Here is a 16,389-nt window from a genome sequence, read left to right as displayed (position 1 = left end):
AGGACTCCCAACAGTGGATCGAAAACAGTACAAGTATTTACTGGAAAAAACAACAACACAACAACACATATAAATGGACCTGCAAAGTTCAAACCATTTTGTTCAAGGGTCACCTGTGTATAAGCTAATCCAAATTGAGAACTTAAGGTTTCTAACAAAGATTGTTAGATATATGAAGGTTAACTGAAATTAGTAAATGTCAGCTTACCTTCCCCTGGCTGGTAGAAATCAAGAAAGGAAGTCTCTAAAGAGTCAAGGTCTGTACTTTGGGGCAATGGTCCTCTGATAATTACAGGGAGCAGTCCTTAAGATAGCTTGAGAGTTAGAAAACCTAATCGATGAGCAGCAATCAGGCCTCAGCCTCAGCTCCTGAGTGTGTGTCAGGCTATTTCATCCACCTGAGCGTTACCTACTTCTGTCCTTTCTCCCAGACATGGCTGTGTTCTGCTTTCCCTACCAGGACAACTTGCTCTTGGTTTTGGCTTGCTCTCTGTCTTGGCTTTGGGCTTATTGTTCTACTTTTGTCTGAACTCAAATATAGACAGCTACTTCCATGTTTCCTCAATTCAAAAAAGCCAACAGTTGTGAAAATATGATATGTTGAGCTTTCAATGACAGAACGAACAGTTTTATGTTAAATCATGTTGATGGATACCTTTGTTTTTCATGGGGTCTCCTGCATTCTTGATGCCTTGAGCAAGGCCAGGCTCTCTCTCACTTCCTATTTCCAGTGTAAGAGCCATGTATCTTGCCCAAGAAAAGGGCCCCAGCCTTCACATACAACCCACTTCTCCTTGCAGATACTCGTATCGTAATACACACCAAGCGCTCTTAAGGAGCATAACAAGAATCACACACATGCAACAGGAAGGTTTGTTTCCTGAATCTTTAATTAGCAGTGAAAACCGGGGCAGGACCTTACCAAAAAAAAACAAATCTTAAAATACCCTGTGTCTTTCTCCCCGCTAATTTCCTTTTCCTTCCCAGCCTCTTTATTTCCTCTTTTCCCCTTCCACCCCACTCTTGTCCCCAGTCAGTTCTTCTTTTCCATCTTCCTTCTTCTCTTTCCTTCTCTCTCATTGCTCCCTCTCCCCTTCCTAGCCTTTCTCCTCCTGCTCTCCTTCGCTCACCTGCTCATCTTAGTTTTACTTTATTTTTCCTACTTTCCCCATGTTCCTTCACTGATTATGATGAAGGATTCAAATGTATCTTTCATCATTGCTGTTCTTATTTAATAAAGTTTTCCAATAAGCCTAGGAGAAAATCTGCCACAATCTTGACAATAATACATTCACTGGGTCCTTCCACTTTTTTATACCAGGCAGTTCTAGGCGAGGAACAATACCCTTTATCAGCTTCTTGGTGTGATTCCAGCTCATGCATATTCATATTTCCTACCTCATTAGTAGTCCCCTGGGCTTACTCTGTGTCATTGGGAGAGCACTGAGAATATAGAAATCTCAGTTAAGACAATGCCCCTTGTCTTTTTCATTTGCTTTGCTATTTTTTTGAAGCACAAGTTTCCAAGGGGTTTATAGAACTGCTAATCAGATTCTTTACCTACATATAAAACTCAGTCTTAAGAACAGTTATTCCAGCAAATATGCAATATATCCTAAGTTCAGCTTTATCAAAATTCTCCACAAAGATACCCCGTTCTGCCTTCCACAAGGAGATCAGAACCATTTTTAAAAACATATCATCCCTAATGAGCTTTATATAATGCAGCAGGGAAATATCTAACATCTTTTGGAAAGATTTAACATAACCTATAAAAACGTTTGAAGGAATAAACTGTTAAGCTAAGGTCTTGGTGGGTAATTATTTCATACAAGTGGGAAGTAATATTTTAAATAATTCTGTCATACTGATGGCTCTCTCATTGTGTTAAACACTGAAGGGAGAAAACATTGACTCTTGCCTGCCTTTACGCTTTACAAGGTAATTAGGGGAAAAACAAGATATGTACAAAAATGATAACGCACAACAGATAAGTCTGTCAGCTTCTTGAGTGTAGATACTGTGCTTTTAATTTAACTTATTCACCTCCCAAATCTAGCTCACCCCTTTGCACACTGAGATACTTCATAAGTATTTTAGAAATACTAAGTGTTATAAGAATAAAAAAAGGAAGCAATTAATCTAGATTACGAAAGTTAGGGAACGCCTCTAGGCAGAAGTAGAACTTGAGCTGAAACTTAATATATGGGTAGAGTTTGGATCTCTGAAAAGGGGGAGGAATAGCATTCCTGCCAGAGGGAACAGCATGGACAGGATTCAGAGGTGGGAGCAAGCATGTTTGTGCCCAAGTGAGAAAAATTGGCTAGAGCAGAGTGTGCACGTTAGCCTGGTCAGGGTTTAATATTTAAAAGGCCAGGAAGAGTAATCATTAATTTTCTTGGCACCGGATCATTCACATCAGTATACAAAGAGCATGACAAGCATTACACACAGACCTCAACTTACCATTGATTTCTTCCATTTAAAAACAAACAAACAGACAAACAAACAAATTAAACAGAACCTTTCTTGGCCCTATAGTCTTCATCTACTGCCCTAGAAAAAGTTGCCTATACCAGCTGCATCCACTTCCTTTCCTTCCATTCTTTCTTGGAGTCCCCCACCCCCCACCCCGCAGCCAGGCTCCCATCCCTACTGCTCCACCAGTGATGCTCAGGTGAGTAAATCCAACATTCAACTCTTAGTCCCATCTTACTGGACCAATGTTTGAGACAGTCAGCCACTCTTTCCTCCTTGAAGCACTAGCCTCACTTGGCCTCTAGGATCCATACTCTTGGTTTTCATTCTTTCTCACTGACTATTGCTTCTCAGCCTCATTTGCTGGTTTCCACTCATCTTCCTGACCATTCTGGGTTGGGGTGGCCCAGGCCCAGACCTCAATCACTTCATTGGTGATACACACAGTCTTCTGGCTTTTGGTATCATATACCCACTGGTGACTCCAAAATTTATAGCTCCAGCCAGGGCCTCTCCTCTTAGCTCTAAACGCTTAGCCAACCACTTACTTGATTATCTTCATTTGAATCGTGAAGGACAGCTCAGACTCAACACACCCAAAACTGAACTCCTGATGTTCTCGCTAAAAGCGGTGCCTCTCATAGCCTCCTCCTTCAAAGGAAAAGGGGAATCCATCCTTCCAGGTCCTCAGGCCCAAAACTTAGGAGTCACCTTTGACTCTCTTTTCTCTCCCATTCCACGTCTAATCCAGTTGCAAATCCTGTTGGCTCTACCTTCAAAATATCCATCATATGAATGTTTCTTATCGCTCTGGCTCAAAGCACCACCTTCTCTCTCCAGAATCAATGCCACAGCCTTCTGAGGTGTTCTTTCTGCTTCCACCTTTGTTCCTGTAGCACCTATTTTCACACAGCAGCCAGGTGATCCCTTTAAAATGTACAGCAGACTAGGTCTCTCCTCTTCCCAAACCCCTCCAGTGGCTTCGTAGCTCAGAGTATCCTACAGGAGCCTCCAGGGCCTTACGTGATCCATCCCACCCTCTCCCATGACCTCTCAGAACCCATCATCTGTCACCTCTCCTGCTCAAGCTCTCCCTATGGCCTCCTGCTGTGCCTTGAATTTGCTGTGCGTGTGTGTATGTGTGTGTATTTTGTGTGTGTGTGCGCGCACGTGCTTGCGCACATGCCAGCCTCAAAACCTTTGCACTTGCTCTTCTAGCAGCCCAGAGAGCTTCTATTCCCAAAGCCCATGTGAGGACTTCTTTCTTGCCCTTCAGGCGTTTGCTCCAATGTCACTTTCTCAGAGGAAACTTCCCTTGCCACCCAATTTAAAATTATACTTTCCCACCCCCACTTCCTTTCCCCTTCCCAGCTTTATTATTTTTTCTATAGCGTAGCAACAAAGAAGATTATCTGACATACCATAAGCTTTTCTATTTTCCTCCCTCCCTTCCTTCTTCCTTGCTTCCTTTCCTGTTTGAGTCCCTCTTCTAAAATATAGATCCCATAATGGCAGGGATTTTTTTTCCTGTTTTGGTCACCATTGTAATCTCAGGGACTAGAACAGTGCCTGAAACAAAGAATGTGCTTGAGAAATGTTTGTTAAATAAATAAATGAATAAACTCCCATTTTACTGATGAGTCTTAGAGAAGGTGAATAAATTAGCCAGTTTCTCAGCTTAGCAGCGGATGTAGGACACAAATTCACATCAGTTGGACTGTGGACATAATCACTATATTATTCGGCCCTTTGGTTGGCAAAGCAAGTAATCTTTATTTTACACAAGGCATGGCACTGTTCTCCAAGGCATTTTTTACTATATTATTGGATGGCTTCTCTATAACATGGAAAATTTGATTTTTCTCCATTATTAGGAGTTACAACTTGCTCAAAAATAAATAAGGATGATAAAAGAACATATTAATTCCAAATCAACATGTCACTTTATAGATTACTAAAGGTTTTATTTTGGGATTCATTTGTATTTTGAGGAGACTGGAAAAATCAGAAATTGAATTACATTTATTATCCCAAATAGTACAGTAGATTAAAAAAATTCATGAAAGAAATATTCAGAGTCCTTCATAACTTGGCTTATCTATTTTTATCTTAAACATACAAAGAAAATAGCTAATTAGGAAAGAATTATCTAGACATATATTTTGATATTATTCATAAATAGTAATAGATAAGACCCAGATCTTTCTAAATCTTTGAGTCTACTATTTCTGAAGATGTGTAAAGTTCTTCTTTCAAAGTAGTAATTCTGATCAGCAACTAAAATTCATGAGAAAATGCATCATTCTATAAATTTCCCCTGCCTCTCTATATTCAGCTTGGTTGGATTCATTATCATTGGCTCCTTAGGACAACTGTTTAGGGGGAAAGAAACCCATTTCTTAAAAAAAAAATAAAAATGGTTATATTACAAGTGTATAACATGCTGATTTGATTTGATATACATAGTAAGATGATTACTACAGCCAAGCTAATTAACATAATATCTCCAGACATAGTTACTGTTTGTGTGTGTGTGTGTGTGTGTGTGTGTGTGTGTGTGTGTGGTGAGAATACATGAAACCTCTTTTAAAAAAATATATATTTTTTTTAGTTACAGTTGACATTTAATATTATTCTATATTAGTTTCAAATGTACAGCATAGTGGTTAGACATTTATATAACTGATGTGGTGATCTCCCAATTAGTCTAGTACCTACCTGGCACCATACATAGTTGTCACAACATTGTTGACTATATTCCCTATGCTGTAATTTATATCCCTGTGACTATTTTGTAACTGCCAGTTTCTACTTCTTAATCCCCTCAGTTTTTTCACCCTGCCCTCCAACCTCCCTCACCTCTGGTAACCATCAGTTTGTTCTCTGTATCTATGAGTCTGTTTCTGTTTTGTTTGTTCATTTACTTTGTCCCCATATAAGTGATCATATGCTATTTGTCTTTCTTAGTCTAATAATACACTTATTATCAGTGCATTAATACACGTGATAATACACGTTGTGCAGTTTGGATTGGATTAATCTGGTGGGTGTGGCATGCTGGTGCTGTGGCGTGGGCCACAGTGTGTACACAGCGTGGGGCAGTTGGAAGGAAAGCAGTGTGTGCGGCTGTCCATTCAATGAGGACTAAGTATCTGTGGTCCCGGCAGAATTTGAGAGAGATGGAGAGGAAAATGTAGGTCTGAGAGAAGTGATAGAGAACATGATGGCTTGGTTTTGAGACCTAAGTGGGTCTGGAGCCTGAGACAGGAAACGGAGATTATCTTAAAGCGGTGGGGGGATTATCTCAAAGTCGTGGGACTGAGATTGTCACGGGGTCCTGTTGAAAGGGAGCGTATACATAAGTAGGGAAGTTAAGAGGAAGAAGAGAAGTTCTGCTTTTCATTAGTCATGCAGATCACCGTCTCTCAAAAAGACTAAGACTATCTCTGGCCCAGCAAATAATTGCCTTTAGCAAGTCATTCTTTTTAAAAATCAAATGGATAGGGGAGGTGTTGGTTAATCACATGATATAAGTTTCAAGTGTAGGATTCTAATACATCGTCTGTACATTGCATTGTGTGCTCACCACCGTAGTCTAGTCTCCCTGCATCACCATGTGTTTGACCCCCTTTACCCTCTTCATGGAGCAAATCATTCTTCAAATTAATTTCCATAGTACTAGGTTCCTTCTCTTCCAGGAGAAAATTTGAATTGCTGATCCAATTCTTTGGAAGTTTATGGAACTCTGCATGCTTCCTATTTCATCCTGAGTCGGCTGTAACAAGTTGTCTTTTCCTAGAAATATTTCCGTTTTATCTACATTTTCAAATAAAATTGTTCGTAGTGTTCCCGTGTTCTCTTTTTAGCCTTTGAGTATCTGTAGTATGTCTTCATTTTCATCTTGTAATATTTTTGTTACTAGTTCTCTCTGTGTGTCTTTGTCTGTATCATCATTTTGGACAGAGGATTGTCCATTTTATTTGTCTTTTAAAGAAAAAGATAGTTTCCATTGTAGTTTTACATTTCTCGTCTTCTTTTACCCTTTTAAGTCGTCATTTATGCACTGATATAGATGACAGCAGATGGCTGAAGCAGTTGTTGTAGATAGAAATGATCTGGGGAAAGCAGGTGCGTGTCAAAGTACGCTTTCCTGCTCTGTGTCTCAGCTGTTGATTTGCAAAGCGGGGGTCACCAGGGTGAGCTGGAATCAGGACAAGGCAGGTTGTTCTGAGCAAGGAGGGTGGCTGTCTGAGGGGGGATGGGGAGGATTACAAAACATCTCCCGGAATGGCCTTTAGCTGCTGAGAAGGACTCTCTAGCCTTTTCTCCTTCATTCTTTCTCTCTTTTTCCTTACAAAATGCAAATCTTTATTAACACTCATACTATCCAGCTAAAGCTAACATTAGGTAAACTTCGAATTCGTGTTAAATTTAAGTGGAACAAATAGAAAAGGTTATCTGTTGAAAAGCCCAGTAATCACTAGCACTTCAGATGTGTGGGTGACACAAGTCCTCTAAGCCAAGTTAATAAGCAAACTTCCTCTGGCAAGATTTAACTTGAGCTGCAGTTTGGACTTTACTTGTAAACCCAAAGTGGATAGAGCACGTCCACTTTCCAGCCAAGCCTGGGCTGCAGCAGAAACACCTTTAGTGCTATCATTTTTATATAGATTTATATATTATACATACATGTATATCTTTGTATATATGCATGCATACATGTATGTTAGAGTGCTGTGATTTTTATATAGATTAGGTCTATATCTAGATCCATATCCATATCTGTATCTATATCTTGCTATAGAATCATTAAACCATTAAATCCAGAGGAAACAGTTTACAGTGAGTTAAATATCTTGTCCAAAGTCACAAAGCTACTTGTTAGCAGAGCCAGGTATGAGATCTCATCTGCCTTAGGCTAGTCTTCACTCCCTACTCCATTACTTGTTTTATTGCATCGCTGAAAAGGTAGGTGAATATACATGTACATAAATGGCATTCATCTAGTTATTCCCAATATAAGCGTTTTTAAGGGCTATTTCCTGCTCATAAAAATGTGTGTATCTGGAATGTATATCAGAAAGAAGAAAAAAAAGTTGGAGCAAAATGTGGAATGTTCTCAGTGAATTGGTCATTTGTTTTATATGTTATTCAAATTAGGAAACATATAGGAATTATCTTTATCATGCTTCAATGCAGAGATGGTTTGTTTACTCATTAATATCTGCTATTAAGATCTCTTAATATTTTTGACAGGATGAAGGTTTGTGTGCTTTCCCCCTTCTTCCCGCTTTTTAAGATTTAGTTTTAATGTACAGGAAGACTCTCAGGAAATCCTTTTTTCTGCTTTTTGATTTATGCAAAGAAAAAAGACGTAAAACTCAGGTCTTTGTATCATTCAGTAGTTGTTTATGTGACTAACAGCTGTTTCTCTTGATTCTTAGGTGATATTTAGTTACAGATTTGCATCACCATCTTATACAGTCCCTTTGATTTTAAAATTATGAATAACCAAGAGCAAGTGTTTTGTAAAAACTAAGTTAAGCATTTTAGGCAACACATGTATTAAAGATTTTGAAATTCAAACTCCTAAACTTTAAACTCTGGAAATGGCGGTCTTCAGTTACTTTATGAGCTCCAGCTCTGATGTTGGGTTTGTGAAACATTTCGTAGTGTATAACTATTAAAAGGGAGAATATTCATTTTTATTATGGGTGCTATTAGCATATTTAATGAAATTATTCCATTCCTTTGCTCACAAATGTTCATGCAAAGAGGGTATTTTAATGTAACAACTCATAATCTTGCTTATAGCATTCTTTTTGATTCGGGTATATCATTTTGATCCTAAGTACTACTAATTATAAAAGGTACATACACGCTGTATTTCTTTGGCAAGCCATACATCTTGTCACAAAACTTTTCCACAAATGAGTTCTTTAAATTTCTTCATGGAAAAGCATTATCTTCATGGGTTATATAAAACGTTGCATTAATATTATGCAACAACAGTACAAACTACTTAAGCAAAATAAAGGAAATACTATTATATTCATATTATGCTATTTAAGTGATAAAATTAATGTGCCATATTAACTTTGTCTTTCTTTCCCTATTTTTTCAGTATTCAGGTCATGAGGATTTAATGAAAACCTACTACTCATTGAGCTGTGTGGGAGCTAGGTTATTACCTTATCAGAATTCCTTCTTAGACCTGACTTCTTCTGGTTTATCTACGTAACTGATGAGCTTGTATGTAATATTTCCCCAAGTCTCCCATCTTCTGCCTGCCCTCACATTATATGTTTTATACTAAGGAACGTCTGTCTCTCTGTCTGCCTATCCGTCCATCTATCTATATTCCTGACAGTGAATTCTACGATAGGCTCCATGATTTCTGGCCCTCCATGTACATGTTATTAAATCATACAATAATCTAGGTACTACTGTGAATGGATTTTCCAGATGTAAGGAAGGTCTCAAATCAGTTGACTTTAAGATAGATGTTCTGGGTAGGCCTGACCTAGTTACATGAACACTGTAAATCTGGGTCTAGAGGTGGAGATGGAAGGAGGCAGAGACTGGACGCAGCAGGATTTAATGTGCCATTGCTGACTTGGCAGAGCGGACCACATGGTAAGGAGTGTGGGCAGCCTTTAGGAGCTGAGAGTGGCTCCCCATGGGCAGCCAGTAAGGAACAGGGACCTGGGTCCTACAACGACAAGGAACTGCATTCAGCCAACAGGACCTTGAGCTCCAGATGAGATAAGCCATGAATCCTGCCAAGATCTTGATTTCCAATTTGGGAGCCTTGAGTACCCAGTCGGGGAGTGCCTGAACTAAAGCCAGGATGAACTTATATGTGGGTGTTATCAGAAGCTGCTATGTCTATGCTAATTTGTTATGCAGCCATAAATAACTAATACATGGATTTAGAACCTGGTCAACCTTAGCTTTTTCAGAGTCCTAAAGCCTTGGTTCTTTTTTTTTGGCTCCCTCTCATTCTTATTTGAAACCAAAAACAAATAAGCAGAAATCAAGTATTTACTTTACTCCATCAATTCAGGACATGAGGCTAGAACCAATTTATTGAATCTGTCCTGGCTTTTATGTTCACTCACAAAGGGCTTTTGGCTTGTATATAATCAGAAGGATGTCCCTTGAGATGGCTGTTATCACCTGTCACGGTTACCCTCCACCGTGTAGTTGCACAGCTCTGATTCAGGGAAAGATGATTTGCAAAGATGGCCACGCCAGTTCCAATCTTAGTATTCAGGTTCCTTTGTAATATGACTACCTCTTCTACCAGCGACGGGGAGAGTCCATTTCCCCAAACCTTGGATTTGGGCTGACTCTCTGATATATTTGAATGATAGAATATGCAGGCAGATGACCTTGAGGCTGGACCTCGTGAGGCTTTATAGCTTCCTCTTTCACTCCCTTGGGCCCAGATACCCTGTGAGAAAGTCCCAGTGAGTCTGCCGAGAGCTGCGTGAAGGGCAGCTGAGGCGACCAAGACGACAGCTCCAGTCAACATCTGGACTTTGAGGCCACCCAGGACAAGCTGGTCCCTGGACAACCTCCCAACTGACTGCAAATACAAAACAGAACCTAGCTAAGACCAAGTGGAGTGGAAATGAGCTGCCCCAGCTGAGCCATATCCAAATCGTCAACCCACAGCATTGTGATCAAATCGTTTGTTCTTATATCAAGCCATTCTGATTTGAGGTGATTTGTTGTTATGCAGTAATAGGTAACTGATACAGATAGTAAAGAACATGACTTTAAAAATGATTTTAAAATGAAAACTGTTTCTTTTTGAATGGGTTCTTATCTATGCAAATGTCCATATACACAGTGCGAAATTTAAGATATGAAAGAGTATATACATAAAAATCAATTTCCCATCTCTAGGGCTTTATTAAGCTTTTCTCATCTTGTTGGAGCTCTTCAGGATGATGGTTAGGGCATAAAACAAGAATTTCAAGATTATGCATAGGGAAAATGACCAAAGAAGGAGAAACAGAACAACATAACTTATTCCAAATTGGTTTGCTTTGCTTTGTTCCACTTTATGTTCCCAAAAATTCACCTCTGCTTTCTTCAGTTTTCCACAGAATTAATTTAAAAGGCCCCCAGGTGCCAAAGCTAAAGGATGAGGTTAAAGCTGAGTATATGAGTGACCTTGTGGGGGCGTATTATAGGATGGAAAATTATCATGTACGCTTTCCAGTAATGTGAGATTAGAGAATCTACCACCAATGATGGGTTGAGTGATTAAAAAATCATTCAGAGCAGTATTTTCTTTGCTTGTATTTGGAGAAAGTAAGTCAGCAAAGGCCGCTCCATGCATCTGATAAACCGTGTCAGCCCAGGAGCAGAAACCCACACAGAGCTGGGTGCCTGGGCCACTGGCTCACCCGACCGTTCCTGGAGTCCTGTCCACAGCTATAATGGGGAATCTACAGAATATCAGGCTCAAATGAGAGTTTGGATTTACCTGGTGTAACCCTGGGGAGTCTAGCTGTGCCCTAAATTCCAGGCTTATTCATTCGAGAAACATCTGTCATGCACCTGCTATGTTCCAGGCTCTGTTGGTAGATGGTATGGATACAAGCCTAAACATTGCTCTAGTCCATAATCTTAAAGTTCTTATTTCTGGGGTCTATCCACAATGACTCCAGGGGCCCCCCCCAAACCAAATTGGATACTTGATCCTACATGGATTAAAATCCCCTTAAGAGTCCCAAGGAATGTGAAACATTCAGCCCCAAACAGTGGACTTAATAAATGAATGTTGGCGTCCTGTCTCTTAACAAAGCTTTGACTCAAGAAGTTCAAAGTAATGTTTGATCTCTTAGTGTTTTTGGTTTAAAAGAAATTATGGTTCCTGATAAAAGGGAAGGGCCATGGCTGAGAGCCTGTGGGCATTTATATCTCAGACTATGGAATACGCTGCACATTTGTATTTCTCTCAGAGGACAGGGAAAAGGCTGTATGGTCACTTATCACATCAGACACTCTGCCCACCATCCTGGCATCACAGAAGTTTGTCCAGGATGCTCTGGGATGACATTACAGGTTCATTGATGGGTTAGTGCTTTTCCAAGTTTAGAATCTAGCATCTAACATGTGCTTCTTGTATTAGTCTGCTCGGGCTGCCACAACAGTGACTTAAACAACAGACATTTATGTTCTCACAGTTCTGGAGGCTGGAAGTCCAAGGTCAATGCGCTGGCAGGGGTGGTTTCTGGGGAGACCTCTTCCTAGCTTGCAGATGGCTGCTTGCTAGCTGGGTCCTCACACGGCCTCTTCTCTGTGAGGGGAAAGAGAGGGAGACAGGTACATATCTCTGGTGTCTCTTCCTCTTCTTATAAGGTCACCAGTCCTACTGGATTAGGTCCCCAAACTTATGATCTCATTTAACCTTAAATACTTCTCGAAAGGCCCTATCTCTGAATAGTCTCACTGAGGGTTAGGGTTTCAACATATGAATTTGTGGGGGACACAATACAGTCCATAACCCTTCTTCTATGCCAGACTTCTAACATATGCTTAAGAATAAGGATATGAAGATACCAAATACCAACTCTGCTCCAGGAGGACACACATTCGATACAGTGCAATAATGATAAGACTATGCTAGGGAGAGGTGGAAAAGGTCCATGCAGTTTGAGCAGGAGAGGGAAGGCTTCTCAGAGGAACGTGGGTCTCAGAGAGGAGAGGAGTTCTTGGGGGTGGGGGAAGAGCATGCCAGGCCGTCTTCATATTCACAGAGCAGGGCCATTAGCAAACACAGCACTCTGGCTGAGTGAAGCCCTGGGTGTTTGGTGGATGTAAGAAGTTCTCATGAAAGTGGTCAAGATGATACCAAGGCGTTTGCTGCCCTTTGGGATACTGTACTAAGGAGCTTGGACTTGATCATGTAGAAGGAATTGAGCACCCAAAAGGGGTGTAAGCAGAGGAAGAACCCAAGCATATTTGCACTTGGAAAGTTCCCTAGGGAAGCCGAATGGAGGAGAAGAGTGTGTGAGATTGGAGGCTGGGGACAGCTGGGCGAGAAGTACCACAGTGTGGTGACAAACCCCAAAGGTCAACCCTGGCAGTGCCAATAGGATAGGGATGGGGCCTATCTAGGCATCCTGTGGAAAGCACAGGACTTGGAATTGACACCCTTATGAGGAGCGAGAGAAAAATCTAGGCTGGATCCCAGGTTCTGGTTTGGTGACTGGCGGACCCATTGTCAAGAATAGAAACAACACAATGTAAGGATGGGGAAAGAAGGAAGACTGGTGGGAAATGCCAGGGATGAAATTCACACAGGGCAGTTTCTTGGGCTTAGAAGGAACTTCTCTTTTTCTAAATCCTGTGGCTGGTGATTCCACCCTCAGTGGGCTTCAGGGACCTAGGGATGGCCAGGTCCTTAAAGGGCTGTGGCTTTAGAGCATCTTTGGAATAAGGAATTTGTTTATTGAAATCTATGATAAGACTTTTCTGTATGCTCGTGACCTGTTTGAATCAGAAAAGCTTCCCAATAAATAAACCCTTATTCATCTGTTTCCAAAAAAATTAAAATGCTTTTAATCTAAAATCCATCACCTTGCTGTCCTTTTTTTGTGACCCTGAAACAGGTAGTTTCCATTTTTGTACCTGCTGTGATTCAGGTAGATGGTAATCTAAGAGTCAGAGGGTTGGGCAGAGAAGCAATTTGCTGGAAGAGACCTGAAAAAAAAAAAAATCAGAGACAAAAAGAGGTTAAACAAACCCTTTCCTTCTTGCGCACAAATTATAGTCTCCAATTACCCTTTGATGAGCAGGGGAGGCGGGGCGGGGATATGAGTAAATTCCCAGGTCACTGGGTTTCAAGCTCCAAGCTCCAGCTTGAAATTTGTACAATTACAGCAAATCTGTTTCCTTTTCCTCCCTGATCCTTTTGAGTTTTCTTCTGTGACGTACTGGCAGGATTTCAATAGAACACTTATCTCTGAGCGTCACAGACTTGGAGTGGAGATGGAGGCCACTCATCAGCCACCTTTGATTTCTCCTATTTTTCATCTGGTGACACTTCGTTTTTTTCCCCCCCCATTTCCTCTCCTCTTTCGAGAGTTTCAGAAGCCAACCAAACTAAAGAGATAGAAGGAAAACCTCCCGGAACTAATCCCCAGACTCTGAGCACCCGCATCGCTGGGCGCAGTGCACGCGGGACGCGGCCGCTGGGAGCCCCAGGCCAGCGCGGCGGGGCGGGGCCGGGGCGGGGCCTCGGCAGATTCTCTCCGCCCCCCCGCCCCGCCCCACCACTTAATTCGGACGCGCGGGGCCGCGGGGTGTGAAAGAGCCGCCCTGCGTCCGACAGGCAGCAGCTACGGTCTGAGCCTCCGTCTGAGCCGCCGCCTGCGCCGCCTCCGGGCCGCCCTGAACCGCCGGGCCGCTGGGCGCCGCCGCCGCCGCCTGGAGCGAGCGCCGGGGAGGGAGCCACGCGCCTTTGTGCGCGCGCGGAGGTAGGTTCGCCTCCCGCACTTACTTTGCACACAAAGACTGGGCGCTCGGGGAAGGCTGCGTGCCCGCCGGGGACACTGCGCGGCCCCAGCCCAGCCCCGACCCCCGACCCCAGGGACTCCCGGGCTGGCCGGGCCACCGGGCTTCTCCTCCCCGCTGCCGGCCGTTAGAGCGGCGCGGACTGTGAGGCGGGGGTTGCTGTGGGCGCAAGAGGGCGACGCGCAGGGCGGTGTGCTTGCAGGGCTCGCGGGTCATCCCGTGTCGTGCCCGGGGAGGGCGCAGGGCCGGGGCGTGGCGGGCGCCCTTCTTGGTGACCCCCCGCGGGAGGGTTGCTGGGGAGGCGGGGGACATCGCGAGGGAGGGGAGCCCGGGCTGCCGCTCCGCTTGGCTTATTGTTGCTTCCTCGGCCCGGAAAATGGAGAGACCCTGCCTGGAGCCGGGATGCGCTGCCCACCCGGTGCGCCGCGCCAGCCAGATGCTGAGCCCTAGGCGCCCGACTCACCGCTAGCTGCCCGGGCGCATCCGGGGCAGCCGGACGCGGGCTCCGGGGCCCGACCGAGCCTCCGCCTGGGCAAACAAAGGAGGGGCCACGGGGGGGATTGCCCTGCTGTTTTAAAGGTGACAGTGACAACTATCACCAAACAGTGTGTAAGTAACTTTTCCGTTTTGACACTTCTTCACTCCTGTGCTCTAGTGAACCCAGTGTCTTGGGTGGCATCTGCACCGAAGATGTCCTAAAATTTTGGTTCCCCAGTTCTCCCCAAGCATCTTTAGGTCCCGCGGGGATGGCATGGATGCGGATAGCTAAGCTGTAACGTGCTTAGCTATGTAGGAGAAGGCTAAGTCCCTTCTGAAATGTGAACAGGAATCCTCTTGAGAGGATAAATTGCACATCTCACTCTGCAGGAGGGTACCATATACCCGTCCTTCCTCGGCAAGACTGTAGTCAGTGCCAGTAAAGCAAAGTTATTTGATTAGAATGAGTGATAGTCAAGGGAAGTACAGAAAAACAGGATGAGGCCTGCATCCTTAAACTTGTGGATTTCTTGCTAACAGGTACGTTAGTTTTCTCCTCTGGCCATGTTCCTGATCCATGGCACTGGAGATTTTAACTGTCCAAGTTGCTTTGAGTTGAAATACTAGTATTGGGTGCCTGTCTAGAGAAGATTTCTTAGTGCGAGTAGTTTCAAGCTTAAAACTTTTAAGTATAAAATTATATATATTTACTAAAAAATTGAGAAAATAAGAAAAGGTCACTCATGTACCCTACCACTCAAACACGCCCTGGGGATCAAGGCATCTTTGCTTGATTTATGGCTTGGCAGCCGTGGTGTGTGTGTGTGTGTGTGTGATACTTGAGGGAGTTACTGATACTTCATCTTTACCAGTCATGTCAGACTAAAATATGTCCAACAGCCATAGTTCTGCAAAGGTGGTTTGCCACTTCCATACAGGATTAAGACCAACAAGTTGTTTGAAATATATTTTCTTACACTCTTGCAAATAACCACCTGTACAGAAGGGAGAGGGAAGAAAGAGGAAAAACTGCATATTCCACTTAATTTGGAAGACTAGACTGACAGTGAAGTTTTATGGATTATGTTCTTTAGATTTCAGCTATAGCTTGGGATTGACTGTTTTTAAATAAAAGTCAATCTACCTGCTTTAAAATATTTCAAACGTAAAATTCTGAGATTGATGGGCTATACGGTATGTGTTAGAAACAAAGTCTTTTTGTAGAATAAGAAATAGCAGTGGTTTTATAGCTAGGTCCATGCTTGCTTCTGAAAGACTTTGCGTCAAGAAGGTAAATAAGAGGGATTTCCCTATGAGTCATGAGTAGTTTTGAGTATATGTATTTAGTGGAAAAACAAGACAAAACCCCCAAAACAACACATTGTTCAACCACAGATTTAGCCACTGAATGCTTTTGTCTTTACATACTTTTATTTTCCACTTGTGAAGTTTTTGGACATTTCATTTCTCCAATATGCAAAATAAAAAGGGGTCTTGGAGACCACTGTGTAGAAATAGATGGATGATTAGCATGATGCAATACCTTTTGAAGTGAGAAGAATTTAAGGAAGGAAGTTGTGATTATGTACTGTCAGGTGCAATCTTTGTTCCTGTTCCTAACTTGGGGCTCCTTGATCTGCATGCCTGTACACTTAGGGTGCTTGTGCAGAGCCATGTGACCTGTGAATGAGTGTATGAAGTATGTAGTCTGCTGTAGTGATCAGCATTCCTTCAGAAACAATGGTACCTTTCTACATACGCAAGTCAAAAGGGACTCAACTAGGAAATATCAGAATGTCTAAGTCTTACTTTTCACCCGTCCTGTGGCGTTGGGCAGTGTAAGCAGCACAGTCTAGTGGGGCCTGAGCGTCAGCCCCCTGGCTTTACTCGTCTTCTGTA

At 42.6% G+C, this 16,389-nt stretch overlaps 1 protein-coding gene and 1 long non-coding RNA gene across 3 annotated transcripts in view; one reads left to right on the top strand and one right to left on the bottom strand.

Moving 5' to 3' along the window:
- Nucleotides 1-16,389, top strand: part of FAM107B (family with sequence similarity 107 member B) — a 194,834-nt gene that overhangs the window by 111,971 nt on the left and 66,474 nt on the right. The window contains exon 1 of one of the 2 annotated variants that reach the window (XM_019738294.2): nt 13,792-13,976. The exons of the other annotated variant lie outside the window; for it this stretch is intronic. The gene's annotated coding sequence lies outside the window, so the exon portion shown is untranslated. Of the gene's footprint in view, nt 1-13,791; nt 13,977-16,389 lie in introns of those variants that run through there. 2 annotated transcript variants of the gene reach the window in all.
- LOC141569993 (uncharacterized) lies at nt 10,395-13,790 on the bottom strand. The gene is made up of 3 exons (XR_012493766.1): nt 13,282-13,790; nt 13,129-13,200; nt 10,395-11,794 (listed from the first exon to the last, which is right to left on the bottom strand). It is a non-coding gene; the product is annotated as an uncharacterized LOC141569993 (long non-coding RNA).

Source organism: Rhinolophus sinicus, linkage group LG02, assembly GCF_036562045.2.
Source record: "Rhinolophus sinicus isolate RSC01 linkage group LG02, ASM3656204v1, whole genome shotgun sequence".
Classification (NCBI taxonomy): domain Eukaryota; kingdom Metazoa; phylum Chordata; class Mammalia; order Chiroptera; family Rhinolophidae; genus Rhinolophus; species Rhinolophus sinicus.
Note: the sequence above shows the minus strand (reverse complement) of the source record. Positions and strands in the feature narration are given on the sequence as shown.